This window comes from Coenobita brevimanus, chromosome 97 (assembly GCF_032717465.1).
Source record: "Coenobita brevimanus isolate Jiangsu-jjx chromosome 97, ASM3271746v2, whole genome shotgun sequence".
Lineage (NCBI taxonomy): Eukaryota > Metazoa > Arthropoda > Malacostraca > Decapoda > Coenobitidae > Coenobita > Coenobita brevimanus.
In genome coordinates, this window is record NC_137050.1 from 3,897,004 (window position 1) to 3,915,535 (window position 18,532).

The following is an 18,532-nucleotide window of genomic DNA, read 5'->3' on the forward strand; positions in this document are numbered from 1 at the left end:
CTGAAGGGATCAAGTGTTCTGAGAAGACAGAAATGGTTGTTCAACTTGACCCACACACGCGACAGCACAAACAAATAAAGTTCCACCTGTATTAACTTCCTTTGACGTCAATTATCACAATGCAGCTGCTTACGAGGACAATGAGGATAGAATTATAGTTAAAATCCCCCATACATTACTGCTTGCATTTGGTTATATTTTTTTTAACCTGCATTTGCCACTTCTAGATGATATTATTCAGTTCAGGATATATTTTCTTTCTTTCTTTTCCTTTTTTTTTCTTCTTTAATTGAAGGGTTAGATAAAGTCTTCAATAACCCCTCCATTACCAGGGCACCTTTTAAGTTACGTAGAGTATCTGGTAGTAACAAAAATGAAATGTAAAAGGACGAAACCGCATCTCAGAGGTTACCATCACCTACCACCACCACATTACTACATCAGTATATACAACGAACCTCGCTCAACTAGGTCAGTACGGGCTCCACAAACTTGGCAAGGGAGTATGCACCATGGTTCAAGCACCCTCACTTCATGCCAACTCTTACCACGTGGTTTAGAAGTCGCTAGGAATTGAGAAAAGAAGTCCTTATTCATTGTCTAAGTGTGGTCTAATATTGAAAAGCAACGTTCGATCTTTAATGCAAGTTCAGCTCAATGTCAAGGTGTATTTGGCGTGGTACAAGTTGCCAGGGGAGGATGGTACAAAGGCGGGTATGATATTACACTACTGAGCCTGAGAGGACAAAGGAAAGTGTGAGTTGATTCTTGAGTTTGGTTCAGTGTGTCTGTGAAAACTTAGGTAAATTGTGAACCAAACTGAAAAGAGACATACAGTAGGTTTTATGACTACTACTACCACTGCTACTACTACTACTACGACTACTACTGTTAACCTCTCGCATAAACTACGAGTATGGGGGGATCAAGGATGAACACAGTGAAGCATGCCAAGTCAGGTTATAGAAACGTGTGAAGGTGTGAAGGGAAAACACTGAAAACTACGACGGTAATAAGAAAGTAATGGGAGAATAGTGTACAATTTGCGAATAATACCAACTTTGCAATTTCCTCATTTCAGCATCTTTGTTTTAGGTCAGTGAAACCCAAGACTGCAAATGGCTGAATTCTGTCTGGATGAATGCTTTGGATGGATATTATTAATTCTGTATTTTATTCCGGGTAGTGCCAAGCGATTATATTTGGCTTGGAGAACCCACAAAAGCCAAAGGTTAAGCATAGACGACTGCGACGGAGGAGAGGGAGAAGGTGCGGAAGGAAGATGCGAAAGGAAAATATAAAAACGGAGAGAATGGATGTGTGTGCATGAAGACGCAGGCTGCCACAACGAGAGCAAATTGAAGTGGGAAATTAGAACTACCTTACCATGGAAGGGGAAATGCTGTTGGGAAAGCAGGGGATCAATTATGTGAAGCAGGGAGGGCAATTTGTATGATTATAATAAACAGGGAGATAAAAAGCGAGATGTGTGCATGAAGATACTGAGTTTGACAAAGAGAGAGAAAAAAACGAGAAATTAGGACTGTCAAGTATAATGGAGGGATAATATTGGTCTTGCGAAACGGGGAGGGTATTTTGAAGAAAAAATAAATAAAGGGGGGGAGACACGTGAGAAGGGTATGAAAGAGAGGGCACCAGGAAGAGAAAGCTGCCAAGGAAGGAGTATAACTGAAGAGGAAGGGTAAATATTAGCCTTGAGAGGCAGAGAAGGTTTAACAGTTGTCGTGTGAAGCCAGGGGGAAATTGGTAGAAGTCATATGAAGCCGGCAGAGAATTTTGTAGAAATTAATGTTTTCACATCAAGTAAGGAGGCCTTATTTAAGGAAGGAACACATAAATGAAGGAAAGTATGATCAGAAGAGTCGGACTCAATACGCTGAGAAGGAAATTTTGCAAGAGAGGGAGATATATATGATTGAAAATACAGAGGAAAAATCGGTGTACCAAGAAGAATAGTTACGGTACGGGGGAGAGGGGTGTGTTGAAACAGATACCATTTTCTAATTGTATTATCTTCTGTTTCATCGTTTGTTCCTTGTATCTGTATTGTCCTGCCCTCCCCTAACCCCTTATAACTTTACCCCTTCACGGGGGAAGGTGTGTGAAGGGATGAGGGGGGAGAGGGGCGAGAGGAGGGAGGGATGGTGGTGGTGGTAGTGATGCCAAATGCGTCAGGAGGAGCCACCACCACCAAGAGGGGCTAACATTACCCAAGCCAGCACCACCTCGCACACTCCACCACCAAACCACACACTCCACTCTCACTGCTTTATATCTCGCAGTCTGGGTGGAACACACTCCTGCTTGACGTCATGAAGGAGAGCTGAAGGTGTGGACAATTTACTGCTGACGTGAAAGGCGGTTACAATTGCAAGGACTGGCAAAAAAAGTGCAGGTGTGAGTGAAGATGATGTTGCTGTGGCGGTGAGTGACGCAATAACCCTGTGCTTCGTATGTCTGTCAGGAAGGATAGCTGTATGAGTAGATAAATTACTGCACAATGGTGAAACTGGCAAAAAGTGACAAAAGAGTACGTATGACTGACGCTACTGTTACTGTGCTGAATGACGCAATAACGCTGGTGTTCCGTATAAGTATCGTAAAGGAATACTGGAGATGCATGAAGCTGTATTATTTCGAAGGGCAGACGAAAGTGAAACGTGGAAGGACTGACGGAAAGTGTGTAGGTGTGACTGAAGATTATGTTGTTTTCGTTATGATGAATGACGCAATAACGACGGTGTCCCGTGGTTGCAATACAGGAGAAACTAGAATGGGCTCAGAGAACGCATACCTCTGCCAATGCCATTGCCATTAAAAAGGATCCGGATCTGGATCCGTGGATATAGAATCCGGATCCGAATCCGGATCCCCCCCCCAAAAATATATATATATATATATATATATATATATATATATATATATATATATATATATATATATATATATTGGTCCATGGCCCACCTTTCCACAAAATTTCATTGAAATTCATTGAGAACTTTTGGAGATACTGTGCGGGATACTCCGGATCCGGATCCGGATCCTGCCCAAAATTTAATAATTTCTTCCTTGGACTATGGCCCATCCTTCTACAAAATTTCATCAAAATCCGTTCATAACTTTTTGAGTAATCTTGATAACAGACAAACAAACAAAAAAACAGACAAACAAACCAATGCAGGGTAAAACATACCCTCCTTGGCGGAGGTAATGAAGGTACAAATGAATTAGTGTTTAGGATGAGGGGAGGTGATGCGTAAGAAATGACGGGAAAAAGGTAACGTGTGATTGAAGCTGATTTTTTTTTTTTTTTTTTTCTGGCGAATGACGCAATAACGCTGGTGCTCGAGTATGTGTCTGACGGGGAGAAGAAAGACTTGTGATGAGAGGCAGACGTCATTATTAAAATTCACCACAGATGCATGAAAATACAAAATGAACCGTAAAAACATGCCATGCTTTTTGCGGACAGAAACTGCACTGTTATTTTGTTCCATTGTTCCTCTATGCAGAACGTCGAGAAAAGTTTATGATGGATAGCAAGTTAGAAATGCATTAAACCCTTCACTACGGTGACGTATTAATTCTATCTATTCTTCCCAAACGAATTTACTCAAGATACTTATCTAAATTAGAGGAGTTATAGTCTTCATTACTAACAATCTAACAAGTAATGGGAAATTCTAAGCTGGATAAAATCGTCAGGTAGCAGCAGGAATAATGTAAAACAGAGGTCATCGTACTGAAGAGGTGTATATAATAATAGTCAAGAGTTACAGAGGTCTGGCTGAAGTGATGCGCAGGTTGGTAACAGTTCAAGTGGCGGGTTATTTGTGTTGCCATGAAGTCTCCCTACCCCCCCTCCTCCCTCCCTCTCTCTCTCTCTCTCTCTCTCTCTCTCTTCGTCTTCCCTCCTCCCCCTTCTTCCCTTTGTTTTCCCCTCCTTCCCCTCCCTCCCTTTTACCTTCCCCTTTCCTTCCTCCTCCCCTTTCCCACTCTCCCCATTACCCCTACCAGGGTGCTCTGCCAAAGTCTGTTCTCCTCTTGTCCCTCTTCACCCAGCAGTACAATTGGGGACCTGGATATACATTCGATTGTTGCGTGTCGTATTTTAGATGAGAACTTAGCACATATTCTCTGCCTCAATAACCCCCGTGCAGTTTATAGGCATTAAGTCAAAGCTTTTTCTCCACAATATCCATCTATATCTATTTATCTATCTATCTATCTATCCATCCATAGCCAAACGCCTTAATCCTTGAAGGGGTGGCAACAAACGAATCTTTTCCATGTCATTCTATCTTCCAAAATCACGTTGCCCTCTCTCCATCTCATCCTCCCATCTCATATACCTCCCCACTCCATCCTCCACCTCATTCTTCGTCTCCCCCGCTACATTTTACCCACATAATCTCTTCTAAGCAGTTTCTTATTCTCTACTTTGCATCTAATTTCACGCAACGTTAGACAACATTTTTTAACTGTGCTGAAGAGAAACTAAGGAACTGTTAAAAAAAGGCTAACACTATTAAAACGTTGGCTAAGAATAAGTACGAGTAGCTTAACGATTAAATAAATGAAAATTCTGTTATTAATACGCGATTTTGTTACAGAAAACGCGCAATACAGGAGTGACTGCTAAAGACTACAGCAAGACACTACTGACTGCATTACATATTTCTCACTCTGCACTTCCCGGCTGTGACACCACGCAACCAGGCCTCATTTAGGAGATTCGGGAAGTGGTGGAGAGTACCCAGGGCAGAGTAGTGAGAGAACAGCAACAGCCATATCAGCCACACACTTCACATCACCCGTCATCCTCTCTTGGATAGGTAGGCTCATTCTCGCCAGGGAATGTGAAAAGTAAAGAGTTGTGTGTGTGTGTGTGTGTGTGTGTGTGTGTGTGTGTGTGTGTGTGTGTGTGTGTGTGTGTGTGTGTGTGTGTGTGTGTGTGTGTGTGTGTGTGTGTGTGTGTGTGTGTGTGTGTGTGTGTGTGTGTGTGTACACGGTATGCTTGGGTGTGCTGTTGTTGTTAGCATAAGTGTGTGCGTGCATGTGCGTATAGTGTGATTTAGTTTGTGTGTATGCTTGTGGTACATCTGTGGTGTGTGTCACGTTGTTTTTGTTAGTGCGCTGACTGTGCTTTGTGATTATTAAGACACGCACGCAAACAAACCTCACAGGGAGTATCTATTTCCACACGCAGAATCCTACGTTATTATTAGCAGCAGGAACACTGACATCGCTCATCACCCATCCCTCGCCTAACACACTGTGACGCTTTCAGAGTGGCAGCAGGCGGCGGCACAGGCAGAGGGGAGAGGTGAAGGAGAAGGGAGACGACAGGTGAAGGTGAGGGAGGTGTAAAGAAGAGGCATCGGGAGGTAAAGGAAGGAAGGAGAGACAAGGGAAGCAACAGGGGAAGGAAGGAGGGAGGCCAAAGAGAGGACTAGGAGGTGGAGGTTTATGAGGGGAGAGGAGAGGAGCCAGACCAAGATGCCTACGTGCTTGTCCCCCGTGGTGGAGCTGCTGGTGGAGGCGGAGCAGCAGCGTCTGTGAGTACTGGGTCCTGGGTGACGCTGAACCAGGTTGGATTAGGAGACCGTAGTCCCTCTTCCTCAGCTGTTTATTCCGTCTTCATCACCTTAATTCGTCTTACTTGTTTCTGATGCAAATTAGGCAGGCATTAAAGATATTACATGAAAGACACTGATAAGGTGTAATAAGCTAAATATATGGCAGAGGAAGAGATGCCTAGACGCCACCAACACTGATGAGACATAGAATCAGTATCACCTCTTTGTCGTAACGTTAATGAAGTCTACACAGAATGCTTGGATTTGTAAGTTTCAATCGAAATTCCACTTTTAGAGCACTTCACTGACCCTGAAAAGCCACTCTATTATTGTCTTGTATGAATATAGAATTTTCTTTATAAGTAGCGCCCGCAAACAAGAGTCTCAATGTCGTCAAGATTTATTTTCTAGGTGTCATAATTATTTTCATACATTCCTATAAACTATTATGGTCCTCTGCTAAGAAAAACGCGATTAGATTATTTCCCTCCTTTTGTTTTTGCGGTCTGTCAGCCTTGGGCTTCTTTTTTGTACTCAAATATAAGTACTGTTTCCACCCTTCTCCTTCCATCCCTCCTATTATTCACTATCTCTTCCTGCATGGGTGTTATCTGATTTACTCGTATTTTGTTGGCATATATCTTCCCCCTTACTATATTTCATTGCAATGTCATTTTACTGTACAGTATGTTTGTCTGTATGTCTCACCTGTGTCTTCCTGCTGACCTCCAATACTTCATTATCTCCAGTCTCTGTCTTTTTCAGTCTCCTTCTCATCCATTTCATCGTTGTCTCCTCCTGCTTGTCTCAACACCAACTTTCTTCCAATTTACGTTGTTCTCCTTAAATCCATCCCTTTCACCGTGTCCGTTTAAGTCCATCCATTAATCCATCCATCCATCCATTCATCCTTTTCGCTATATACCGTACAAGCCCACTCATCTCACCAAACCTCTTCACATCTATCCTTCTCTCTTTGTTCCAGTCTCTACCTTAATGACTGCTTACCTCTCTGACTATCTATCAGTCTATCTCTATCTACCAATGTGTGTCTACCTACCAGTCTCTCTACCTACCTACCAGTCTCTGTGCCTATCTCCCAATTTTACTTCCCAGTCTCTACCTAATCCATACCTCTGCCTAACCTCTGCCTACCCCTCAGGAATCGTGTACAGTCGCAGAACAACAACCTACAGCTCCGTAACGAGGAACTGGAGGACCAAATACGAGACCTGAGATATCACCTACACATGCAGCGGGAGGTGCAGGAGAGACGAAGGGTGGGTGTGGGTGTGGGGGAGAATTTATGGGTGTGTGGGAGAATTTATGGGTGTGTGTCTGAGGGCTGAGGAGAGTTAATGAGCATGTGTGGGCGTGGGAATAATGGTGTGGTGTGGGTGTGGGGTTGAGGTTGAGCGTGTGGAGGTTTTGATGTGGGTGTGGGTGGGTGTAAGTGATCGGGTGTGGGTATGTGCGTGTAGATGTGGGTAAGTGTGGGGAGTATGAGTGTAGACCTGGGCGTGGGGATGATGGTGTGCGTATGAAGGTAAAGGAATGAGGGTAGATTTGAGGGCGGGGATGAGGTCAAGTGTAGGAATAGGAGTAGGGGAGAGGCTATGGGTGTGGGGTGGGGGGAGGCTATGGGTGCAGGTGTGGGTGGGGGAGAGGTTATGGGTGTAGATGTGGGTGTGCCTGAATTTGTGGACGTGTGAGAGTTGAATACGTGTATTTAGACGTGTGAGAGCTGTGAAAGTGCAGGCTGTGGGTGTGTGAATTGTGTAAGTGTGACAGCTGTGTACGTGCACTGTGTACGTGTGAGTTATGGACATGTAAGATAGTCGTGGGCGTGTTAGAGAGCCATGGACTTGTACGGACATATGCAGGAGTTCACGCGTTAAGGTGTAAGATCTGTGAGGTTCGATGTTCCCTGCGGGTGCGGGTGTGTGGAGTAGATGTATTTTTTGGGATTCTCTGAAAATCATTACATAATTAACAAAGCACTATCCACCTGTGTGATATCGTGCAGGTTTAGTCTGACAACTATCCCCTGAACAGCTCCATGGCAAACCTGTCATATTACCAGCATCCAGACAAGTGGACAAGTAAAATCAGATCTTACTACTAAACATGCAAAATTTTGTATGCATGTATTTGCTTAGTAAGTGTATACATGGATGAAGGATCTACAAGTGGTATCTGTGTTATACGAGGAAAACACTACGGGAGTCAATTAGATGTGAACGATTAAGTTAATCATGCCATAATGCAAACTTCACTAACAGACTGAAATCCTGACAGAAATATTATTACATATGTATCCATTTCATTGAGAGTGGAAAGGAATTGTTCCAGTTGTAAAGCTGTAATATTTTAGTTGATAATCCGTTGAGGTAACATGTTAAAAGAAAGACTGATGAAAGGATCTTAGTTAAAGGTCTTGTACCGCTGCGAGAAGGTAGTAAGGCTTTGGTGCAATGGTGCAGTGAGGTCACTGTTGCCGTTAAATCAACAGATAAACAATTTTGAACACATTGTCATTATACTAAGGATATCCATTTTAATATAAGAACTAGCAAAGAAAGCTCAAGCTATTTTCGTATTTAAAAAAGTGCCTTGCTAATAAAACACCTTTCTCCCGACAGCGGTGGTTCCTTAGCAGACAAGCCAGACTTCGCAACGTGGAGCTACGACTCTGAACCTTCAACGCGGATGACGCAAATGCTGTTTTATATTTCACTACTGTGTTCTGTGATGTGTCCTTGAACCCTCGTTTTTATTTGATCTATAGGTTAATTTTTTTACTTAATGTGTATGTAGACCAGTCAAGCAGTTCTTATAGTATTAACCGGAAGTCATTATAATTTACACGGAAATCAAAAAGGCTTTTATATATTCCTTTGGTACGTCTGAACCACTATTTCATACTTAGCGACTTCTGGAGATTTTATAACACTTCCTCCTCGGCGATTTATTTTGCAAATTATGTTTCAATTTCCTCCTGTACATTACTGATGCAAACTACGTCGACATTAAAACGATATAAATATGCCAAAATGAATGTTCAGGTGTAATATGCTAAATAAATCGCAGAGGAAGAGCTGCTACGATACCTCCCATGGCACCCAGAGCATAGCAACAAAAACACGGCATCGGGGAGAAGGGATTGAAGCCTTGACTACTAGGATACTTTATTATTATTATTATTATTATTATTACTCAAACTACCACCAGACGATTTTATTCAAGCTTGGAAGAACCTTTAGTAGTGAAAAGGTTAATGAAGGCGAGAACACACCATCAAACCCCCCGAAAATCAAAACTCTGGAGATGCAAAGAATAACAGGAAAGACACGTCACCACATTTGGCTCATTCACTCTGTCCCTAGAAAATTCATCTCCTGACGATTTTATTTAGCTTAGACGAGATTTTTCGAAATGGAGGGTTTAGATACAAGCTTCATTAACCCTTCACTACTACAGCGCTCTCCTTAAGCTGAATAATGGCGTCTGGTAACAGCATCAGAGAAATACAATGAAGTGCAGCCATGAGTACAAGTTCGTAGACATTTCTCCCTCGACTGTGTTATTTATATGTGACAGAGATAATATGATGCACACAAACAAAGGGTGGAAAGGAAGATTTACTCTCATTTAGGGAAGAATGAGTGATGTGGAAGGCAATATACCTCTGGAAGAGGATTGTGGTGCGAGATGGAAGAATGCTTCGTTGTTTTAGGTGGTACGAGTTACGTGGATGGCAATATAACGTTGGCAGGTGACTGTGGTGTGAGATGGAAGAATGCTCTGTTGTTTGGGGTGGAATGAGAAATTTGGAATGCAAGATACAATATTGGCGGAGGAATGCCGGCGACCTTTAGCCGTACTTTACTACTGCCAACTTATGTCCTGTCATTATCTCTCCTGTTTTTCTCCCTACAGTCTCTACGGTCTTTGGAAATTAGTCTCTTGAATCCGAAGCAAAATAACACAGATGACACCGATCTATGGCCAAATAATTAGTGTCAGTAGCTGTATAATCAAGAGACTGATTTCCAAACCCCATGGAGGGTGAAGGAGGAGAGGTGACATGGCTTTTGATGTCAACTGTACATAACAGAGGTGGAGTAGTTAAGCTCTATCTATTTATCTGTTTGTTTTATTTATTTATTTATTAAAAGTCAACCAAACTTCCTTCATCTGACCTGCTTAGAAATGGAGTCGTTATCACTTCAATAGACAATTATCATAACCCTTTCAACACGATGACGTGTAGTTCATCCTATCCTTGCTATTTCCTGATTATTTATTCAACAAGGAGAATTTTTGAGCTGAAGGGGTTAGGGACAATTTTTTTTTTAACCCTTTCAGTGCGAGTTTTCTTCTAAGTTGAGTAATATTCTCTGGAGGAAGCAAGAATTACATGGATATCTACCAGGTTAAAAACTGATAATGCTCTTGTATTTTTAGCAATATTTTGTACTCTGAACTGAAGTTTTATCTACTACAAATACAAGTAACGAAGTAGACACAGGTTTCCCTCGACCATCTATTATACAATTCACCGTTACGTTCATTTTTGGATTTATGTGTACCGGGTATGGTTAACTGCAAAAGTGTATGAACGTTTGATGAGGCGTTTGAAAATAATCTCCCAGAACTTCCATAACTGTGTATACATGTCCCTTCAGTCAATACACCATGAAGTATTTTTATAAACATACGAAATACACTGATCACCCCGAAGAGCTTACCATCAGCGTCTTTAACTTTGAGTGAAAGAGACAAGTTTTCAAAATCCATGGAAAGAAAACGGGGGGTTGGAGGGTGAGGCCTTTTTTGAAGATTGTAAGTGCGGCATCTCGTTTTCTTTTTTTCTTTTTGCTTTTAATTTTTGTTTTTTGACGAACCGAATGACAACAAAAGAGGTTTGTCTAGTCTCCTCGACTCGTGAAAACATGGAGAATTTGCCTGTGGAGATAACTATACTACTACTACTGCCGAGAGAGAGAGAGAGAGAGAGAGAGAGAGAGAGAGAGAGAGAGAGAGAGAGAGAGAGAGAAAATCTTTCAAAATACCGCTACACTTACACTAGACTTAACTGATGTGCATGCCTCGATGTAGTCCTACTTGTTAACAAATAACTTCGTAATTGGTTAACTAAATACTGCACCATAACAATAGGAAACTCAACTGTGCATACTACTGATTATAAAGCCAGCATACAAACAGTGACAAACATAAGCCTTAAATGACAAACTTCGTGCAAACATAGAGTTGGTATCACTACCTTTACTCATTAACCAGCTGTCTGTTCCTGCACGGCTGAAAATACAACGAAAAATACAACAAAATACAACATAAACATAGGTAGTAACGCCACCCTACCCACATAACAGCACAGTCCCTTCATGGTGTTCATAAATCAGGTTTGGAGTTGGGTTGCAATGTTTCGGTGACAGTCAGGGCGAATGATGTAAAAAAAAATAATAATTATGCTATGTGTGCGTTTTGATCACTGCCATAATTGTTTACCCTTCATCACTGTTTGTGTACCAATTGTCTGCTTGTTTTACCCACCATCCTTGTTTGTTTTGGAGATACTCTGTTTGAATCATCTAAAAAATGTTACGTTATACGGGTACTGTGACTTATCGTGTTTGTCCCTCGTCCCTATTCAACTTAGCACCACAGATGGCAACCTTGGATGAACTGCTCTTTCCATACCTGTGATGGGAAGATGCCAACCCATTCAGATTTTATTACTGTTGATTTGTTTAGCAAGATCTCACTTTGTTTGGACACGGTTTGGCTACGGTGTAAAGGGTGTAGTGATAAAAAACTGAACCATTTAACATTATCAATCTCATAACGTATCTTATTCTTATCTCCAGACGATCCTATTCAGTTTTTTGAGGAGATTTTTCATACTCAGAGTATTAACTGGGGATTCTTTTTAACTTCACTGTGAAAAGTTCCCGTAATATTAAGTAAAACAGTCTGGAGGTAGTGAAAATTAAAAGTCACTGGAAGGACAGGCCTAATATTGCAACGTTACGTGTTACCTTAGCCTCCTTAATTCGCAGACGTCGTTGAAAAATTTTTGCATTTGTTTTATATGCAAAGAGGGAGGAACCAAAGACTAGAAACCCACAAATTGTTCCCTCAAAAAAAAAAAAAATAAGCCAAATTCAAGATCCGTTCATTACGAGAGGGTAGCAAAAGCAACAATAATCTGGACGTCACATGGATTCAAGAAGTTAAGTTTATAAACCTATATGTGTAAGGTTATTTTTTTTTAGCACACTGTCAGGTTTAAGAAATAGAGAAAAACTGTAAATCCCCAAAAGCGACCTCAGAATCCCTTTTCGACAACGCTAAGAGCAAGAGTTACGACAGCAGGCGGGAAATTCAAATGACTTTAATTATATTCGTTACAGAGAGATTTTAGGGAAAGTATGCAATAGTTTTCTTGCAAATAAATGTACTGTGTTCATTGTGCAGCTACATCACTTATCAGCAACCGGGTGTGTTTGTTTTAAGTTGCTGTGTGGGGAAGTGTATTACGCACTTACTCTAACCTGAAGATTCCGAACCCCTTTCGGCTCAGATGACTGCTGAGTATAGTCAGATGGAAGGGTTGAGCTGACTAGTAACTATGGCGATTCACAACGTAATATTCGAGTTATGGGAGTGGCCTAGTTCCGTCAGATGAAAACAAATCGACCGCCGCAAGTAAACAAGTGGGGAGAGGTGCCTGACATTCACCGCGTCTCACCATCCGCTCGTAACAACACTGGCGATATCGGTGAACTGCGTGGCATCGGCTTCATTGATTTTACTACACTGAACGGGCTGACCGCTTTGGCATGTGCCGCTTCAGTATTTTCGGTCAATTCCTTTCAGTTATACTCTCGTATCTTTCATAGGACATTATTCAAGCTTCTAGATGAGCCCTGGAGTGGAAGAGCCACGGAATGGAGGGGTTAATGAAGACTGTATCTCCCCTAAACTGAGATGAATTGCCTTATAACTGACTAGCATAAGCAGGCCAATTACAATGCGCTTCTGCACAACATGGAAAGGGTTATGAAAAGTACAAAATGATGCAGGGTAGACGCCATACACTGTTCACTTCAATTTGGCATAAAACTGCCATCTCTCCATCTTCAATGCTTAGCTACACAGCATAAGATTAGCACTAGACCATGGTGCTAGTCAGGAAGAAGTGCTGTGGAAAGCATGTAGAGCCACAGTATTTTTTTTTTTTATCTGTCACTGCGCCACTTGAAATATCCTGCAAAAGGACGAAATTCTGGGCCAAGTTAAAGTGAACAAACTACTGTACAGTATAATCATGCCGACAAAACCGTCTGCTCAAAACACGATAATATACATGAAAAATAAAATAGATTTGAAGATTTATTACGGAAGAGGTAACCTTAATACCTTACCTGTGTCCATGTGTGTTGGGAGAGGACAAGGCGGAGAGGAGTGAGCCTGGCGGTCTAGCGGAACGAGGCTCCTCACTACCAAAACTGAGGGCGACCAATCACAAACCATGCACTCCCAATACCTGGAAACAAGGAGTATAACCATTTCAGGAGGAGGTAGGTACAGTTTTATTCATACGTTCGGAATCAAAAATCCTTCACCGGTTGAATAAAATCGTCAGCATAATTTAATAAAAGACGTCAGCTAATCTGGGGTTTATAAATGAACTCCACTAACGATCTAGAAAAAAAAAAAAAAAACTCTCAGTACAAGATATGAACTAGGGCAAAAAATTTTGTGAGCGATTTTCTGATGCGGGACCATCTCTAGGGATGATCCGGTCAGTCTGTCTCTCACTATGAGTTTTCAAACAAGAGGAGCTTCACTTCAGTAGACTTCAGCGACTTTGACAGAGCCATATCACATAATATCACACAAAATACCACCCTCTCAACCACACCAAACAAATCACCCTCTAGTACCATTCCACACAAGGGACATTAAACGAAGAGCCCTGAAGCTTCCGCATCTACTACTTTTGTATTTGTTCTAAATCACAGAGGAGGAAAAAACTACAGTGGAGGAGGGAAGGATAAAACAGACTCTCACAAAAGTTTCTTTCAGTACTTCTTTGTGGCACAGAGGAGGGAGGAAGGAAGGAAGGGGAGTTTCAGAAGGGAGTATAAATTAACTCTGGAAAAAGAAAATCAGTCACGGCGGAGGAAAGAAGAAGGGGGCAGGAGGGAGAGAGAGGGCAGGAGGGAGAGAGAGAGGGCAGAAGGGAGAGAGAGCGGAGGGAGGGAGGGAGGGAGGGAAGAAAGCTAAATCCAGGTCTTGAGTGACACTGGCGTATACCTGGCTGACATGCATACAATGTCTCGCTTTCATCAGTTCGGTGATCTAGGTATCTGAGGACTGCAATGGAACGTACACCTGTGGACATAAATACTGATCCACCCAATAAAGATAAGGACATAAAGACTGATCCACCCCATAACGATAAAGACAAGAATACTGATCCACCCCATAACGATAAGGACATACCTACTGCTTCTCTCTATAACACACACACACACACACACACACACACACACACACACACACACACACACAAATTATTTATATAGTTATTCCTTATCTATATTGCTTCGTATGTCTGGAACTCTGGATGCACATGACTTATATCCACTTTATCAGCTGGAAGCATTTAACCAACCTGTATGCACCTGGCCAAAGGAGAGACGGTCAGGTGAGAAGGGCTTAATTTACGAGAACATGAATAAGTAATGAAATAAAAACAAATAAATAAATACAGTACGTCACCTCGTGTTCTTAAGGCCAGCTGTATTTCCACAATGCAAAAAGGAAAGCAAAACACTGAGGGAGAAGAGTCACTGAGTATAAACGTGTCAACAAAGTGGGATGGGGCTCAGTCACCCTCTGGCCAGCGGGGAAGTAACTCGCGTCGCTCCTTTCGCGGTGTTCTCTGCGTGCTCGTCCCACCCAATTGACCTTGCGTGAGTACCAGAACAACACAGAGCACTGATATCTGTTGGGGCACTCTATAACAATTTAGCACCCAGGCTCCTATGACTCACTCAGCTGAATGCAATCGCTAGACGGTAGAAGGAATAAAAACTAGAGCTGCCCCTACCATGAAAAAGCTTATGGTAAGGTATTAAATGGTGACTATAGTAGTTCTCTGGGTGTTATGCTCACTTGAAGATAATCACCTCACGTTACCTGGAATTTAGAGCTAAAGGTGACATTTCTAACACTCTCAGGCCTTTGTACTCGCTCTCAGCTGAGTAAAATCGTCTTTGAGTGGAATAAAATGCTGGAGTTGTGCCGATCATGAGTGCTAACCTCCTCAATCAGATGGCTGAGTCCACATTTTACTTTCCCTATATGAAGACGATTTTACTCAGCTAAGAGATTTATTTTTTCGAACTGGGGGGGGTTAGAAAATGCCCTCATTCACCCCTTCACTGAGAGAGGGTTTCCTTGTGCTGAAGAAAATCGTCTGGAGGTGGACTGATGAAGAATACGTCGTTGTGTGTGTGTGTGTGTGTGTGTGTGTGTGTGTGTGTGTGTGCAGTGACAGGTGGTGCGTGGGCCTTTTGATGTGGGTAGTTACTGTGTGGTTTGGATAGGGAGATGTGTGGATAGGGAGGTGGTGTGTATTTGGAGATGGTATGGATAGGGAGATGGTCGGTGGTGTGGATAGAGAAGTGGTGTAGATAGGGTGGTGGTGTAGAGAATGAGGTGGTGTGGATAGGGCGGTGGTGTGGAGAATGAGGTAATGTGGAAAGGGCGTTGGTGTGGATAGGGAGGTGGTGCGGATAAGCAGGCGGGGTTGTGCACATAAACAAAAGCTCCAACAGAACACACACACGTCAGCTAAATTTGCCCGGCGTTGTCCAGCATAAATATAGAACGAATTTTAGACACAACACTGAACAAAGAACAAAATATAACAGTAATTACGGGAGACATAACAAAGAACAAGATATAACAGGAGGGAAATAACAGAACACTGAACAAACTTAGTAACAAACGAGCACATAAATAACAGCGATGAGAATTAGTGCCGAGAAAAGAAGAGAAAGAATGTTAAAGAGAACAAGGAGCATATTTAACATCTAACAGAGAACAAGTATAACAACAGAAGAAGAAATATGACAACATGGGCAAAGATATAACATGGAGGAGGAGACGAAAACATAGAACGATAAAGAACGTACATACAGCAGGAAATATAACAAAACAACAGGCGTAGAACATATACCATTGCATAATAACTCACGGCATAACAGCACCGTGGGGTATAACACAGTTTGAACCGGATCTGTGCGTGGTGTATGCAAATTAGGACAACATAACACGGAAGAACAACAGAACACGGCGGTGCAACACTTAAATCCTAAAACAGAACGACAAACACGACGCAGCGCAACGCAACACAACACAATACAGCAAAACACAAGACTACACTACGCAACACATCAAAACAAATCACTACATAACACAACAACACACAACCCTACTCCACTACACACAATAATACTTCATAACACAACACAGAACACTATTTCACAACACAGCACACAACACTACTTCACAAAACAACACAAGACAACACAAGGCAACAAAACACACATGCTCAATCATTCACACAGTTCCTATGCTCTGTCTCTACTACCCAATCCTCTAATTCATCCATTCTCACGCTTGCATCGATCCTTATTTTCGTATCTAACCCTTTTACAACAAAGTGTCTTCGATTCTATTCGCCATTATTAACTTTCTAATCCAATTACTTTTTGTTTTCACCTTATTCATGGTCTTATTTATTACTTTATTAATTTTTGCTCATTATTCTTGTCTTTTTAATCTTTCTCTTGCTTTTTTTTTTCACTTTATTTTTGCTATTTTCCATCTTATTCTTCTTTTTTTGCACTTATTATTGCTTTTCCTTAAACTCAGCACTACATCAGATCTATCTTGAATTATATAGTCTGGCTGCAGAAAGAATAAACAGACAAAATAAGTCAAAGGATTGACGGGGTTAAGAATCACGGCCTCATCTGCCTGCATCATTCGGCCTCTCATTATTCATCACTACCTTCACTCCCATCTATCACACACCCTTGTTCCACTCCAATACTGAGGGTGTTATTCAGAGTGGCCTTGGGGATGTCCTAACACCTCTTCCTAAGCGATTTATCCTGCCTATGTAAACTTATATCCCCTTGTATAATACTGATACAAACTGTGTCGCAATATAAACAAAAAATTAATCCAAATCACTAAATCACTACAATAAATCCAAAATAAATCACTAAAGAAGAGATGTTACGAAGCCTTTTACGCCACCCAGAATAAGACTGACAAGGACCACAATGAAAAATAAATCCAGTCTTACGAATTATAAACACTCTTTACAACTCCGACTTAGTAGCTTCTATTTTTGCCATGTTACTTCCAGACGCTTATATTTAACTTTGGAAAGACTTTTAAAAACATGAAGGTGAAGGAATAGATACAGTTTCAATACCTATGCCGAATAAAATCGTCCGGAGGCAGCAAGAGTAAACTAATGTATGGAAGGGTTTAAGAGGCGAACAGTTTACCTCCCATGCTATACACACGGAGACCCTTCCATAATCCCTCCTTGTATACTATGTCATACGCTTTTGCCACATCTATACGTCCGTTTTCTCACTATCTGTCCCACTGCAAAATTTACTTGATACCCTCCACGCCATACATACGCAGAACCCTCCATAACTCCACTCTGTTCCTCTATATCATAAGTTTTTCCACATCCGTAAGTGCGTTTTCCACTCTCTGTCTCGTTGCAAAATTTATCTGTTACCATCCACGCCATACATACGCAGAACCTTCCACAACTCCACCCCGTTCCCTTATGTCATGTGTTTTTCTCTATCCTTAAATACGAGTTCCACGATCTGTCTTGCTGCTAAATATACCTGATCCACTCAACCTCCTCCTTGCACACCATACACCAACCCTACTCTCATCCCTCACCGTATATTCTGACGGCTGTCTTACTTTTTCCTCCCACTATCCTTCCATACAGCGTAGGCACGGCACAAGGCGGATTTATTGGTCTTAATTTGCTCATTCAGTTGGGTCACCACTGCATTTACACAAGGGCACAATCACAGCCTTGTTCCACACCATTGGGTACAACTTCACATAATATCAAGGCTCTTTTGGCACATTTTCCACGAGCCGTTCATTGTACAGCTTCCGTCACTACCCTGCACCGTTTCTGAATAGTGTGTACCTCGTCCACACCTGCCGTCTTTTCATTCTTCAGCTTTTCACCCCATGCTTCACTTGACTCCCTTCACCGTGATGATGTATTCTGTACGTCTTCCTTGCCACTAAACAGACGATTTTATTCAAGGAGTTTAATGAAAGCTGTGTTTAACCCCTACAGTCCGCAAGGTCCATCCTGGTGTGAATTAAATCGTCTGGGGGTACCAGGAATAAAGAATAATCCAAGTGAAAGGGTTAAACCACTGTGATATCCTTTGGCAGCGTATTCCTTCTTAGTACACCACGTACCCAAACATCAGTCGCCCCTCTGCTCTTGTCCTTCTCACTCAAGTTCTCAAATTATTCTTTCCATCTGCCCCTTATTTCTCTTCCATCTGTTACCATTCTTAAATTTCATGCCCTACATTTTCACGTTTTTCTTCGCATTCACTGCATCATTTTACATTCCTTTCCACAACTGCTTCCTCTTTTCAGATAAATCTGCATCCATCTTCTTTCAAATTCTTCACTCACCTACTTCTTTCTCTCCATTACTCTTTTTATATACCCTCTTGCTCTCCGTCTATTCTCTCTTTCATCTGATTCTCTTTCCTGCACCCATCCCTTTATTTTCTCCTTCACTACTCGTTCTG

At 41.8% G+C, this 18,532-nt stretch overlaps 1 long non-coding RNA gene across 2 annotated transcripts; it reads left to right on the plus strand.

The window, feature by feature from the left end:
* The first annotated feature begins 2,237 nt into the window (after window positions 1-2,237).
* LOC145413704 (uncharacterized) lies at window positions 2,238-8,542 on the plus strand. 2 transcript variants are annotated; one of them, XR_013899761.1, is made up of 5 exons: window positions 2,238-2,350; window positions 4,635-4,856; window positions 5,312-5,579; window positions 6,763-6,880; window positions 8,243-8,542. It is a non-coding gene; the product is annotated as an uncharacterized LOC145413704 (long non-coding RNA). The 2 variants fall into 2 exon arrangements; XR_013899762.1 differs by lacking the exon at window positions 2,238-2,350 and adding an exon at window positions 2,385-2,445.
* The last annotated feature ends 9,990 nt before the right edge of the window (window positions 8,543-18,532 follow it).